The sequence below is a fragment of the Anoplophora glabripennis genome, unplaced genomic scaffold (assembly GCF_000390285.2).
Source record: "Anoplophora glabripennis isolate ALB-LARVAE unplaced genomic scaffold, Agla_2.0 scaffold771, whole genome shotgun sequence".
In the NCBI taxonomy this organism is placed as follows: Eukaryota; Metazoa; Arthropoda; class Insecta; order Coleoptera; family Cerambycidae; genus Anoplophora; species Anoplophora glabripennis.
Genome location: NW_019416852.1, coordinates 107707 through 123974, shown reverse-complemented (window position 1 = coordinate 123974; position 16268 = coordinate 107707). Strand labels below are relative to the sequence as shown.

The 16268-nt window shown below is 32.0% G+C and overlaps 2 protein-coding genes across 2 annotated transcripts in view; both read left to right on the top strand.

Moving 5' to 3' along the window:
• Nucleotides 1-2216: 2216 nt before the first annotated feature.
• The window catches only part of LOC108914030 (monocarboxylate transporter 14-like), a 61241-nt gene continuing 47189 nt past the window's right edge, over nt 2217-16268 (top strand). Inside the window, exons 1-2 of the mRNA XM_018719723.2 lie at nt 2217-2308; nt 7714-7895. The gene's annotated coding sequence lies outside the window, so the exon portion shown is untranslated. The remainder of the gene's footprint in view (nt 2309-7713; nt 7896-16268) is intronic.
• LOC108914031 (monocarboxylate transporter 14-like) overlaps nt 12849-16268 on the top strand; it is a 39638-nt gene continuing 36218 nt past the window's right edge. The window contains exon 1 of the mRNA XM_018719724.1: nt 12849-12918. The gene's annotated coding sequence lies outside the window, so the exon portion shown is untranslated. The remainder of the gene's footprint in view (nt 12919-16268) is intronic.

Genomic DNA, 16268 nt, shown 5'->3' with positions numbered 1-16268 from the left:
GCAATTTTTAGGTACTGAAATCTTGAAAAGTAAAACGTGTAGAACAAAAGTAAGCACAAAAATAAAATCCTTGATGTTTTGTTTATTCATTGTTACCATTTAAATTTACCCAAATAAAATAATAACTAAAAAAAGCGTTTGTAAAACATGCGTTTTCTGTTATCCTAACCCCACATTTTAAGAATTATTTTCACGTACTTATAAATAAAAGTAAACAATTTTATATGTAGGACTAAGCAAGTAAATGTTATAAGAATATTTACATGTGGAGTTATATATAGAAAAGTTAGTATTTTCGTAGATTTCAGTACCTAAAACCTTGATGATTTGATCGTTTTTTGCACCTTTTTATTCGTTTTACTGCGGCGTCTTTGAAAATACCCAGATGGCATGACATAACATTCCTATTATTTGATAAGCTTTAGATTATTCAGTTATTAAATGTTTGAAATTATTTCTCTTTGCGGAAAACACTATTTAAAGAATATGGGGCTCTTAAGTCTTTAATTTTCATTGAACAATACTGAAAGAATCTATCAACATCGGTTTAAACTAGAGAACAATCGGCGAAACTATTTATTTCACACAATATCCTTATATCATCCGCAAACATTAAAACACTACTTTGTTGAAAACATGGGTATGTATTGTTGAGGTAGATAACAAAAAGTTGTGGCTCTGTACATGAGTTTTGAGGCACACCAGAAGTAGTTACGTAAGGAACAGAAGAGAAGTCTTATAATAATACAAATTGTGATCTTTTGAATAGGTACACACCGACTTTCACTTACTTAATGATGGGTATATTGTGGTTCAATTAATTGAAAGCATTACCAAAATCAGTGTACACGGAATCTACCTGTACTTGATAGTCCGACTCGCACAGTATTGTTGATGTTGACCGATTTGGAGAAAAGCAGACATTCACATGACTTCAACGAAACAATTAATGAAAACGAATCACGGGAAAACGCACGGAAGCCATTGTGTGACGTCATACCACTCCTTAGTAGCTAGCGCACATACTTGGCTGGGTGCCACTTACATCTTAGGACATCTGTAGCTGTGCAAGCAAAAAAAACAAATTTAAACTATCAAACCTAATGCTAGAACTTGCATAATACACCAAACATATACAATTAATTCATTCAGAAATAATAGAATGATGGACTACTAACACTTCTTATGAATATGAATTTTGATAATAGAGGTTGACGTACAACTATCCTTGAGATTAGCAGCTCCACGCAGAGACAAGCTCGTCGAGTGGTATGACGTTACAGGTTTGGACCGTTTCAAATATTTTACGAATTAGAAATAATTTATTTTGGCTAATATTAAATCTAGCGACCTGATTTTTTCACCAAACATTGAAGTTTGCTCTTAAACCTTAACCGACAGCCAAATGTATTTTAATTAGTTCAGTTGCAGACTTCAAATTTGGTGTAATGCAATACATAGAACCGTGGAACGCTTGACATATTCTACATTTAAAATTTGATGGAAAATATTCGAAACAATATAATAGATTCTTTTAAATATCAGGACTTTCATAACTGGGAAATATACAGCGTTAAAAATATTTTGAACAGAAAAAGTACTGGCACAATTTGTCGTCCGTTCGGGTACAAAATGTTTGGCAGACTGCTATCTCAATTGCGTGAATATTTGTTGACAGTGCAATCCTTGCCAAATTTTTCGTTAAATTTACCCAGCGCTGACGTCTTACATGTACACAATTAAATTTAAAAGAATACAAACACAGTGTAGTTCTTAGTTTTACTAAAGATTCTTAGTATATACGTTTTTAATGTTCTGCAAATAGTCTAGAGGATTTTTTTAGATAAAGTTGGTTATGTTTTATCAAAAATAATTCCAAATATACTAGTTTGAAGTTGAAATAACGTTTAAATAATGTGCCTGTTAAAAAAAATCAAATGCAATTAGTACCACTATAAATTCTACTTGTCGAATTATTTCGATGAGTTGACAATTGACACAGAGGTTTAGTCTGTGATTAAGGAAAACTGCAGAATTTGTTATTTTATATCATGTGTTTAACTATGTGAAATTGCATACAAATCAGTTTTAAATTTTCGACTCGCTATTATGTATGTATATGTCTAATTCTTACGTAAGGAAATCGTATTTTATTACTTACTAAGTTCTTGAAAACCATACACAGATTCTCAACGCTTAGTAAAGGATATACCTCTTACAGTCCATTAAAAAGATTAAAGGATCTCTAAAATTGGAGGAAAAATCTGCAAATTAGCAGCAAAATGTGCTTGTGTTTGAGCATTTATGTGTAAGTAATAGATTTTTTCCCCAAATTGCATGATGATTTTGACCAGCGACGTCACGGCACTAATATAATAGTAGTTTTGTAATACTTTACAATTAACGTAATTTTGCGTCTATTATTCTTGTTGTATTATGATTATAGTGAGAACTATTCATTTATTAGTATGTATATAAAGCAAGTACGCAATAAGAATTAAAATGTTCGGTAATTGTTTACTATATTGTAATACCAGATAATCACGAAATTTTACCTACCTCTTATTTTCGATTGAATGAATTTGGTTTTTGTACTGCTGAACCCAATCTTTTATTTCTAATCTATCAAATTTCTAACCTCCGCATTTAATACAACATTTATTTTCACTATACAGGGTGTCCCGAAATTAATGGGACACAGAGCAAGGGTAGATTCCTTACATCAAAATAATGCGATTAAGCCAAACTTACCTTGGTCCATTTGTGGCTAATAAAAAAGTTACAGGGCGTTAAAGTTGAAATTTTGAATTCGAAATTATTAAAATTCTTAGAAAGTTTTCAAAGGATTCTTTTGAAAATTTGGATTAGGGGGTTTTCTGGGACGAAAAAAACGGATCCGTACTTAATTTTGCTGTAGACGCTAGAGGGCGCTACGAAATGTACTCTTGGTCGATAAAAACTGGTTATAACCTTTTTATCAGTGTGTGTACGAAAGTTTTAATAGGAAAATACTGTTCTTCTATCTATTTTTCACAAATAAGGGATACTTGTTTTATGTCGATAAATTTAACCGTTTTCGATTTATTTCTTGTTTTTCTATTGGATGCAATAAAATAAAATAAAAGTTTGTAGTTACTTACGTAAAACTGTCATAGTAAGCTCTGGTTATTCGAAAACAAACTGTACTATTGACAATTAGCTGATTGACAAATAACACCCTGTATACGACTTTGTACTGTCTACAGGGTGTTAGAAGTTTGACTGCCTTAATTTTAACAGACGATAGAATACATTAAGATAAACAAAAAAATCTTATACGACATGGGTCCTAAACTCAACTATTTCCGAGAAAAAAATTATCAAAATCTCCAACTTGATGTACAAAAGTTCGATTAATTAAGGAATATTGACATAACTGCGTGCATAGAATGTCATAAAATACAATGTTTATCACTTTTTCTTAATTCTTAAAAATAATTAGCGTTGTAATAAATTTAAAGTACGATAAGATTCATATCGAGCAATGTGACAACGGCGAGGTACTAAGCTGTCCAGCGATATGCAATTCAGTTGGTATCTGGAACTGGACCGTGTCTGAGTGTTTTTTGCGTACCACTATTTCCTTTTCTTGAGGTGTTTTCCAGCGATTGCGCGAAAATTGGATTTGCAGTTGTCGTGCGTGCATCGAAAATGGTGGTGGACATTTTGAGCATATGTTGTAGTTTGTTTTGTACTTGTGCCTTTAAAAATTACTGATTATTGCTTTTTGTAATTACATACCTAAATTATTTTTACTACGTATGATTATTTGGATAACATGAATCTTTGGGTAATTTAATTACATATTTTTCAAATTCATAATTTGATTAAAAGTTAAGTTCCTGTTTTAAGAGATTCATAATTACTAAAATTCGAGCTAAAATTTAAGCACAACACTATCTTCGTACTACAAAACCGATACATTTTATTTTATTTATTTAAATACTGGAAAACGATTGTCTTGAAATTTACTAAATGTTTCACAATAGTAGTTGTTTACATTTTTTCCGTAGGACAAGTCTGCCGAGTGCACACGTGGTGTGCATCAGCAAGTTAAACGCTGTTGCCACGTTGTGATGAAACTCCCCAATATTAATACTCGCTGTATTTTGAAAACTGTTAATCTTACCCCCTGTTATATGTATACACCTTTTTTGTTCATTTATGATTACTCTATCTCATGCTGAAGTAATGGCAGTCAAACCTCTTACACCCAGTATATACCTTTTAAAAGACGTATTTAAAGATTTAATAATTCGTGGGAGACATGTGAAGTACATGTTTCATTTTTATGGATTCTGAGCCCAACTCTTAGAGCCGGTATAACTAACTTATGTGGGTTACCTCAAGATATTTTACATGACTTGAATTGTGCGTTATCTCCCTTTAATATTCAGCTAATCTAGGAATTGAAAGAATTGTCGAAGAAATAAATTTGCGGTACTTAGTAACCCTATTTCAGAGGATGACAAACAAACAAGAGAGGAGGAAATATTTATATCACGATGTGAAAATGTCCGATTTAATGTCAAGAAATAATATAAATATTATACATATTATTTCTTAAAATTTCTGGAAATATACAGGGTGGTCCGAATTTTATGCAGGAAACTTCGAGGGCATATAGATCTCTTTAAAATAATAGGTGTTTGCCTTATAAACATAGGTCTGAAACGGCCTCGTTTTAGAGATACAGGGTGTTGAAGTTGTTAAAAAATTTGATTTTTTGTTTATATCTCCGGAATCTATTAACCGATCTTAATAAAATTTGGTACAGATAATGTATGACAGTAGGCCTTACATTTCCTAAAATATGAGCTCTAAAGGTTCAACCAGTGGTGTACAACTGGACAGGGGCCGCCCTCTTTTTATAAAAAAAACTACGCCACTGTATTTTTTGCAAGTTATTGTAACGGATTTATATTCTAATGCACTAAATACGTAAAAAAGGTAACTTGAAATTTTTCCCTAAGATTCACCGTTCTCAAGTTATTCATACAAATACAAACCCCTTGTGGCAGACACTTCAAACCATAATATTACAAGAATATTTATGTTTATACTTAAAAGGAAGTGCAATTTGTAAGCAGATCAACAAAATTATTTCCACATCACCTGTGAGGTAGTGTTCCTAGTGTATTTTAGTTTCTCCTGGAGGCTTAATCCACTATCTTTACAAATAAGGACAATTTAAATGAAAATAATAATAAAAATACATTTACCAAGCAACGACAATTAAACAAGAAATGAAATTAACGTTACGTATTTGCAGCAATTGTTCAAAATGCGAACCATCCACATCGATACATTTCTGACAATTTCTATTAATGATTAATGGAATTACCTAACTAATATCATGTGGTGGTTTTCTTTTAATTCATTACACCCCTCTTCTATTCGCTGCAGTAGTTGTGGTGGAGTAGAGTAAACTTTACTTTTCAGATAGGTAACCCCAAACGTAGAAGTCCAGGGGGTTTAGATCTGGCGATTTGGCTGGCCAAGAGACTGGATTCTCTGCACCATTATGGTTGACATTGGCATTTGGTCTTCAACCTATCCATCGCCCCATATAATTTTTAAGCCATTATTGTATTATTCTCCTAAAATGCGCAGGAGCACCATCCATTTGTATCCAGCTATTTTGTGGTATATTTAATGGAACATCCTCTAATAATTCAAATAGATGGTTTTCTAGAAAGTTTAGAAATGCTGGGAATTTAGATGGGGTGACAAGAAATAAAGTCCGAATTATTCCGAGCCAGAAAATTCGTTGAAAAGATCTTATCCGAATTTCACGAGGATTTTCTTGTGACCAAATATTGTGAAAATTCACTACCCCTCGCCTTGTGAACGTAGCCTCATCGGTCCAAAGTATTTCTAGTAAGAATTCTGGATTATGTTGTGACTTTAAAACAACCACTAACAAAAATTCAGGTGTGTCTACATCTCCCGGAAGTAAATTTTGCACAGGTTGTAAATAGTACGGATTTCTACCATCCTTATGTAGAACTTTTCAAATTTTCGATTTACTCACCCCAATGTTCTTAAAATTTCATTTCTGTGTCTTTCATTGAGCCGTCGTGATTTTCCAAATATCGTTTTAATCCAAAAGATGAAAGCGACGAGTGTAAAGAATTTTGTTGATGTGCTTACAAATTGCACTTACTTTTAAGCATAAACATAAATATTCTTGTAATATTATGGTTAGAAGTATCCGCCACAAGGAGATTGTATTCGTATGAATAACTTGAGAACGGTGAACTTTAGGGAAAAAATTCACGTTACCTTTTTTACGTATTTTGTACATTAGAATATAAATCCGTTACAATAGATTGTAAAAAATACAGTGGCGTAGGTTTTTTTTATAAAAAAAGGGTGACCCTGTCCAGTTGTACACCACTGGTAGATCCTTTAGAGCTCATATTTTAGAGAATGCAAGGCCTACTGTCATCCATTATCTGTACCAAATTTTGTTCAGATCGGTTAATAGATTCCGGAGATATAAACAAAAAATTAAATTTTTTTAACAACTTCAACACCCTGTATCTCTAAAACGAGGCCGTTCCAGACCTATGTTTATTAGGCAAACACCTATTATTTTAAAGAGATCTATATGCCCTCGAAGTTTCCTGCATAAAATTCGGACCACCCTGTATTTCTCATGAATTACTAGATCTCTAACTTCAAGTATTTTAAAATACATATAGAACGTAACTAGGTTCGATCGTACAAAAATAACTTTAGATTCACGTTCACACTCTGGATATGCAAAATTTTATACAATTTTGATAGTTTAGCTCTACAGGGTGTCCAATTTTAAATCTGAAAGTAAGCCTTACAAACGAAAGTTGTTGGGTTCGAAGGGGGAAATCGGATGGTGACCTTAAATTTGACGTTGACCTTAACCTTCAAGGCCATTTGAAGGTCAAATCTAATTTTTTAAATATAAACCTCTATTTTTGACACCGGATTCAGAAAGAGCGCAAAATTTTATGTTTAGATATGTACTTAAGGCTCGTTTAAGTTTAGATACGTTCGTTTACGTTTAAATAGGTACATAAGGCTCTTCTTGTTCGTCAAGGTCAAATTGAAGGACAGCTTTCGATATCCCCCTCCGAACCCAACAAATTTTATAAGGTTTATTTTCGTATTGGTGGCTCCCCTGACGAGATATTCAGCTGCGCAATTTAGAATATTCTGTTCTTGAAATAACCTTTAAAAGTTATTCCAAAGAAGAGCCTTAAGTACCTATTTAAACGTAAAATTTTGCGATCTTTCCGAATTCTGGATTAAAAATAGAGGTTCCTATTTAAAAAAATTAGGTCTGACCTTCAAATGACCTTGAATGCCAATGTCAAGGTCAAATTGAAGGTCTCCATCCGATGTTTCGCTCCGAACCCAACAACTTTCAAGAGTTATATTCAGATTGGTGGCTTCTCTGACAATATATTCAGGTGCGTAATTTAAAATGGGCCATAGTAAATAATTAACAAATCTTTAATTTGAGAAAGCTGTATTCATTTGAGAGTATTGTTCACATTATGCTTTCAATTTTTTTGTTCAAGGAAAATAAATCGATGCGATCCGGCAACGCTGCCACGCGCAAGGTGCAATATCGGGCACCAACCCAACGTTTCGTGTTTTATATTTTACTAACTACATTCCACATTTCAGTCACTTTCAGGCCAGTCAGTCGGTTCGCAGACATATCGGCGACTATCGTGCTCTCGCAAAGCGAAAGTTGGACGACCGTCACGGTAACCCGTATCGACATTAACCTTTACCAGACCGGAATTTCTCCTGGAAGACCAATAGATTACACCCATCCCAAAGGAAATCTCCGGATTACAAACTAGGTGAGTTTTTTACTGAACCTTTACTAGTTCTAAGTGGTGTTCTTGCGGCACAACGTATTCTCACAAGTTGTTTGTAAACACAAAACGAAAGAAAATATTGCCGAGTTATTAATTAACTCAATGAATACGCGGAACGTACAGAGTGTTTTGTGTATACTTAACTTGGTATTTTTATAGACGGTACATATTAAAAATTGATACAGAATCTGTTTTCTTCTGTTGATAATTAAAAATACATAATGTAATGTATTTGTTGCTGTAGAATTATCTACCTTTTCCTGTAATCCTTCTGACTGATAATATTTTAATGGCCTTGATTAAGAATGCAAAACTATTCTTCATTCAGTGAAATAATCAACGGAGGTTGCCGAACCGTATATTTATTGATAATTTATGCCACAATTGTATACAGGGATAGCCAAAAGTACGGAATAAAATTCATATCTTTTGAATGAGTTAATTTTTTTTAAAACGCCGTAATACGTTAACTGATTTTGATTTTTTCCCATCTTTCGGTTATATAATAATTAATTTTTCTTCAACCCCCTAACCCCCAGCTACCCCTACTTTTTTTTCAAATGGAAACATAAGGCATGAGGGGGCTCGTTGAAAAGCTTATAGAAAACCGAATCCAGCCATACCAAATAAACAAGTTTTATTTTTTCAATAACAAGTTTTTTTTCATTTAGAAATTGAAACAACTAGATAATTTACAAAAATAAACTCAATGTCGCAAATGCTGAAAATGTCCTCCATTCACTATTTGGCATTCTCCAAGACGATAGTAAAAGCTGTCCACAGCATTCTGAATGACTTCAGCTGGTAAATTATGCATCTCCGCCCTAATCTTGTTCTTTAAATTCTCAATATTATCCGGTCTGTCCTGGTAGACTCTTTCTTTCAAATATCCCCAAAGAAAATAATCCAGGGGTGTTAAGTCGGGGGATCTTGGCGGCCATTCAACTGTACCCCGTCTACCAATCCAGCGATTTGGAAACATTTCATCTAAGTATCTTCGAACATCAATACCAAAATGTGGGGGAGCGCCATCTTGTTGGAACCAAATTCTTTCATTCGGTATATCTGGATCAATTTCATGAGGGAAAATCACAGCTAGAGCAGGTATCAGGTCAAATGTTAGGAAATCCAGGTAGCGTGCGGCAGTAAGATTTTCTTCAAAAAAGAATGGGCCCAAGATTCTGTTGTTGATGATACCTGCCCATACATTAACTTTTTGTGGATGCTGCGTATGCGATTCGCATGTCCAGTGTGGATTTTCCTGGGACCAAAAGCGATAGTTGTGCCTGTTAACCACTCCATTTAAATAAAACGTAGCTTCATCCGAAAAAAGTACGTCTCGTTGAAAACCATTATTGTCGTCACACCGTCTCATCATTTCCTCACAAAATTGTAATCGCCTATCATAATCGTCTTCCAAAAGCTCTTGGACAAGACATACCTTATAGGGGTGGTATTTCTCTTGTTTCAGAAACATTCGAATTGCAGTTCGAGAAGCATCGTGATTGCGGGCCAATGAAACAGTTGAAGTATGAGGATTTTCAACAAGTTCTAATGCAATGTCTAATTTCTTTTCTTCATTCAAAGCACGTGCCCGTCCAGTTTTGGGCAAAGTCTGTACTGTACCGTGTTCCTCAAATTTGTGAAATATTTTACTAACTGTCCCTTGCGAGATTTGGTTTTCGGGATATTTCGCATTAAATAAATCGCGCACTTCAGCCTGACTTCTTATTTTGTCTCCACATCCAAGCAATATCAAGATTTCGATGCGTTGCCTTTCCGACAATACCATTGCAATTCAGTAAATAACTTGATTTTGACACAATAGTAACGTTTCGAACTCCAATTTACAACTAAAGCGAAAAATTAACCAGAAAGCCTGGCAAGTAAGTGGTGCCAAAAAAACGCAACATAAAAAATATATCTTTTTTGCGTTAGCAGTGATAGGTACAGTTTCAAATTCTTTATTTTATTCTGTGCAAATTCATGGAGGATAACACTGAAGATAATTAAATTTTATTTCACTTGTTAAGTAGGTGTTTTATACAACCCTAAAAACCTTGCTATTGAAAAAATAAAACTTGTTTATTTGGTATGGCTGGATTCGGTTTTCTATAAGCTTTTCAACGAGCCCCCTTATGCCTTGTTTCCTTTTAAAAAAAAAGTAGGGGTAGCTGGGGGTTAGGGGGTTGAAGAAAAATTAATTATTATATAACCGAAAGATGGGAAAAAATCAAAATCAGTTAACGTGTTTCGGCGTTTTAAAAAACAATAACTCATTCAAAAGATATGAATTTTATTCCGTACTTTTGGCCATCACTGTATATTAGTAAAATATGCAATTACAATTTATAAATTAATGACTACCCAAAACAGACAAAAATCTAAATTTAAATTATTTTAGAAATTTGAATTATCTCTTGTGTGAGTTGAAATATTTAAAATCTCGTATCAGTTTGCACCTTGAAAAACAATTGATACCTTTAAAACACCTTATTGTCGTTACTAGATATCTTACTGTCGTTAAGATTTAAATATACCAATAAATATGATGTTACATTCAACATTAGCTATTTTTTTCTTCTATAATTTGTCTGCATAACGTTTATATTCAAAAGATAATGCGTATGCTTAATACACAATAATAAATATTCGCAAACGATGACAATTTTTCATGAACTAGCAAATCAGCAACATTTAGCTATCATGGAGTCTATCATATTTTACTTGTCACGATATTTAATTTAATCATCTTTCGATGTATCCTTTGAATCTGTCTAGCTAATTGTTTTATTAAAGTTATTATTATTGTTATATTTAACTGATAAACTGTTACAAATAATTTAAACATATGAAGTTAATAAAAAATAATTAAAGGTACATTTGAGTATCTGATGTTTCAAAATTCATGATTTATAAAAAAATCGCATTTGCACTAAAAAATAAATCATGCATCAAATTTAAAAAAAAATTAATATAATTCAACAGAGATCTAATTTAGATCTTGTAAATTTTTATATTTAAAAAATTTCAGGAATTCAGAAAAAAATTTACGCATTTTAAATGCAATATATGTTTTGCCTCAATTAAATAATATCTAAGAAACACGCCTCTACACAATTTAGATATATGTGGACAAAATTAATGTCCAATTTTTAATTATATCCACAGAGAAATTCAAAAACTAATATCGATTTTATTCCAACCAAACTCATTATATCACATTCTGCTTGATTTGTACAGTATCGAATAATGTCTTGCAATTCAAATTTCCTTACATGATGTAGGGCAAGTTTATTAAAAAAGTTTATAATTTATTAAGTTTGTGTAAATGTAAACATTTTTGTGTGTTTTTTAAAGATTACTTTTGAGGTGGACAGATTTATTTACAATCATGGCATTCTTTCTCCTTGATGTTGTAAATTCAAAATTTTTATTAAAGTTCCTAATTTTAAGCACAATTTACGGAAACGGTAAGAAATACGAAGTAGCTTAAATTATGCCTCTAAAAAGTCAAGGCAAACATGATTAGTTTTCGAAATATTTGAAAAAAAACGAAGAAATTTTGGAAATCGGTTTTTGTAATTTCAGCCTTGTTTGAAGTGATATTGAAAAGAGAAGAACACTTTCTCATGGCAACTTTTTGCCCTCTATCGAATGGCATAATCAATTTTTAGATGTAATATTTCGTCTTTCCAAAACCATCATCAACATCATTTTTTTAAATACGACCCTGGAAATTTTATTACATTTTTTGCAAGCCTCCATGACTCCCGATACTGTACTGCCTCAGCTCGAACCAGATTCAGACGTTTTGTCTCTAAAAATTCGTCTTCAATGTATTCGTTCCAAATTTATCCCGTGCTCATAGTTATTTCTAGGTTTCTCGAGTGCTCAAAATTCAAACAAATTTCGATCCAATTTTTTTCAGGATATTCATACAAATACATCTGACATGTTCTTTCACAGTTGCGGTTATAGGTATAATAAATTCCGATCATATTATGCTTATCTTAATTTTTAACATTTGCCAAAACGGAAACGTTTTTGAACATTATTGTAATTTTTTAAAGTATAATATTTATTTGGAGTTTTGGTTGTTCATATGTATTTTTAAGAATTAATTTGTCATAATGAAATTAAAATTGTAGTAATGTTTTAATTTTAACGCAACAACTTATCGATTTATGTATGACCAGGTGATGGAGATTAAAACTCTAATAATGTTTTATTATAACGCGTGATAGTAATAGTTTAAACAAATAGGTGGATTTCACAGGGTCTAACGACACTTAGAGTGCACGATAATTCAAGAAACATAGAAATCTAAAGAATAGATACATTTGGAAGGGATACATTGAAGACGAATTTTGAGAAACAAAACATCTGAATCTGGTATTTCAAAAAGTTCGGTTATTTTCTGAATAGACCTCGTACATAAATTTAAAGTTTATCAAAAATTTTTTTAACTTTTAATTTTGGGTTATCAATTTTTTTGTAACCAACTGTTGAATTCCTGTAGTTTTCAAGTTTGTTGAATATTCGTAATAATGATAAACGATCGATGAGATGCTGTTTATATATTTTATTGTAGCAAAGAAAGTGACCAACTTATAATACGTATCGTATTTCTATACGTATGCTGCTTAATCTTAATATACTGGTACATAATTGGTCTTAATGTTGAAGATAAGAACGTTACAATTTATGTATCAATATATCAGGGCATTCTTCAATTATTATTCAGTTATTTCGAAGATTTGCTTGAGTATACACTAGACCCCCTGTAGGAGCAGATGGGTTATTAATGGAACTGTTAATAAGTTAAATGAAAACGGGTCGAATACATCATTTAAGGTTAAGTTACAAGCCGAATTTGCGGCGACAATATGATGATAAAATAACATCTTGGCTCCAGTGTCCCGCAGTTTTGTTGTATGCTGTGGTAGTGTGTGACACCGTTTAGCTATATCTGAATATGTCTGATATAACTTGTTTATATGCGGTAAGTATATTTTCCACACATTTTCTAACACTAGTAGTGAGTAAGTTACGTCAAACTTTAATCAGTTGCTTTAGATAAGTAATTTCGTTGACGGATATACAGGGTGTTACTACGATAATTACTGTCCAAACCGGTTCGGCCACTAAGCTTAAAAATGTTTTAATTTGGTCAATATGTAAGGGTCATTCACATAACATTCTACCTCGTTATCTTTTATACCTTCCTATCCAGGAAAAAAAACGTAAACATTTTTTTTAAATAAATTTTTATAAAGGGATAATTTTATAATACATATGAAGTTTTTATTTGACCTCAATGTAATGGGGGATTCTGAAAAATAAAATAAACAAAGATATAATAATATACATGACCAAAGGGAGAAAATATTGGACGAGGTTAATACGTTCAACAAAAAAAAAACAAGTTTCGAATATATGTCGTTTGCCTAGAGCAGGATAAAGGTATTATAAAACACCTTTTATACTAAGATATTTTTCTTAATAGAGAATTTAAAGATTAGTTTAGGGTGGAAAACATATCTATGCAGTGGTTCCATGGCAATCTTGACTATGTGCATGGTCAGTAAATAAACACAAATATTGCGCAATCTATCAAAGCAAATATATCACATGAATATAATCTCTGTAATCAGAAAAATGAGAGAAATCGAAAAAAGAACAAATATACAGGGTGTTCCATTTGAAAAACCGAATTATTGGTCTATTTCATCGAAATGCAGCAAACAATTGTTTTTTATACAGACTGTCTTACGGTGACATTCCATTAAAATTAGAATTCTGAGACTACTTCGATTTCAATTTTGAAAATTTAGGCTTTGGGGTTTTCGGGGGTTGAATAAAATAATGCCATTGTCGTAGCACTTCCGGTTATACCGGAAGTCACGATATACTTACTTATTTTAAATGGAACACCATGTACAGGCTGGTCCATTTTCGATGGGATTTCAGGGTATCTCAGAAACTACTAAAGATATGATAAATCTGACACCACGTTCTCGAGCTCGATTTTCATGGCAAACTCGACTGTCAAATCAGAAATTTGCTATCTTCATTTGTTTCTGAGTTACAGGGCGTTTCTCGTTATTGTGACACTTTTGGACATATCTGTATCTCAGCTGTTAAATAAGTTAGAGTTAAAGTGAAAACTGCTCAAGACTAATTTTTTGGCGTAGAATTGAATGCCGGTATTAGATTTTTAGTAGGCCTTAAGATTCCGGAGTTATGACCCAAAGTTATAATTTTTTAAATGAAAATCGTAGCTGATTATGACTTAAAAAATGGAGATTTTTTTTTGCTTTTCAGCAATATACCACATACTATAGTTATTTTTCCAAACACAGAAGATACGGGGTGTTTTATATATAAATTCGATCCTTTTTTACGTTTTAATATGGCTGGCTATGAAAATACATACAAAACTATAATTCTTACTTTTACAAAACTTATATCTGTTGTAAAAATATGACGTTTATTTAAAATATATATTACAGATAAGAAAAGATAGAGTTTTCAAATTTTTATTCCACTTCAACTGAAGTTACAATATTAAACGTAAATGAAACAATAGTAAGTACCTACATGAATAAAAACTTTTAAAAATGTCAGCTAAATGTTCAAATTGCCGTCCCTCAACTGTCACATATTTCACGCATTTTCTGGCAACGCTTCGGGTAGCATTCTATAAATGTATAGGTATTTGAAATATTATTAAAAGGAATTTTAAATATAATGTCTTTTAGAAAACCCCAAAGGAAAAAGTCCAACGGACTCAAGCCAGGTAACCTAGCTAGCCATCTGATCGGTCCGTTTGTTCCTATCCACCTATCTCCTAAAATTTCGTTAGTATTATATTATCACACGAGTATATGTTGTGCATTTAAAATAAATGTCATATTTTTACAACAGATATGACTTTTGTAAAAGTAAGAATTATAGTTTTATCTGTATTTTCATAGCCGGTCATATTAAAAAGGAAAAAAAATATAATTTATATATAAAACACCCCGTATCTCCCGTGTTTGTAAAAATAACTATAGCATATGATATATTGCTGAAAAGCGGAAAAAAATCTCTATTTTTTTAGGCCATGGTCAGCTACGATTTCCATTTAAAAAAATATAACTTTGGGTCATAACTCCGAAATCTTAAGATATACTAAAAATCGAATACCGGCATTCAATTCTACGCCAAAGAAATTTCTGATTTGACAGATTTATCATATCTTTAGTAGTTTCTGAGATACCCTGAAATCCCATCGAAAATGGGCCAACCTGTACATACATTTTTTAATATTTAGATTCTACGCGTAATTTTAGCGGGACTTTTATCAAGCTTCTATATCTATATCTAATAGGCTTCGAAGTATTTCAGTTCCATAAAAAATTGCTTTTCGATAGCCTAATTCCAAATTGCCTATTTTTTATATATTGCAAGCTGAAGTATTGATATTTGGGAAGGAGATAGTGGGATGTCTATCATTTATTAAAAAAATGCTTTTAAAAATTCTTTAATTTTACACAGGACGGTGAATTTATTGTCGAATTTGTAATATACAGGGTGTTCCATTTAAAATAATCAAGTAGATGGCGACTTCCGGTATAACCGGAAGTGCTACAACAATGACATTATTTTATTTAAAGAGAGCACCCCCAAAAACCCCAGGGCCGAAATTTTCAAAATTCAAATCGAAGTAGTCTCTAAAATATTTTAATGGGTAGGACAGCCTGTAGATTACTTTGAAATCCAAAAATGATTATTTTTGGAAAAATAATTGAATAAATAATTAAACAAGTCTAAGAATTCTCGCAAAATATTGGAAGTTTTCGAATAGTATTAAGAAGAATTAGAAATATAAAATAAAGTCGAAAGATAGAGATATATTGAAAATTTTATCCAAATCTAATGTACAGGGTGGTTGATTTTCGATAGTTATATAGGGTAGGTACAGCAAAAACGGTGATTGTCATTAAAAAATCTTGAACATTATTTGTTCTATTTTTTATGAGGAAGCCATTGGCGTACTTAGATTTTTTTACAAATCGCACAGTTTTTCTTATCTTACATAAACACAGGTTTTTTTATATAGAATACCTTCCAAAATTTATAAAACCAAGTAATAGTCGTTCAACAAACTTTCAATCAGTCAAAAAATGCTATTCAACGGGATAGCCAAATACATTAAGAGAAACCTGTGGTTATGTAATATTGGAAAAACTGTACGACTTATAAAAAATCTGAGTACGCCAATGGCTTCTTCATAAAAAATTGATCAAATAATGTTCAAACTTTTTTCTTCTAAATTTAATAACAACGGCGATTTTTCAAAAAAAA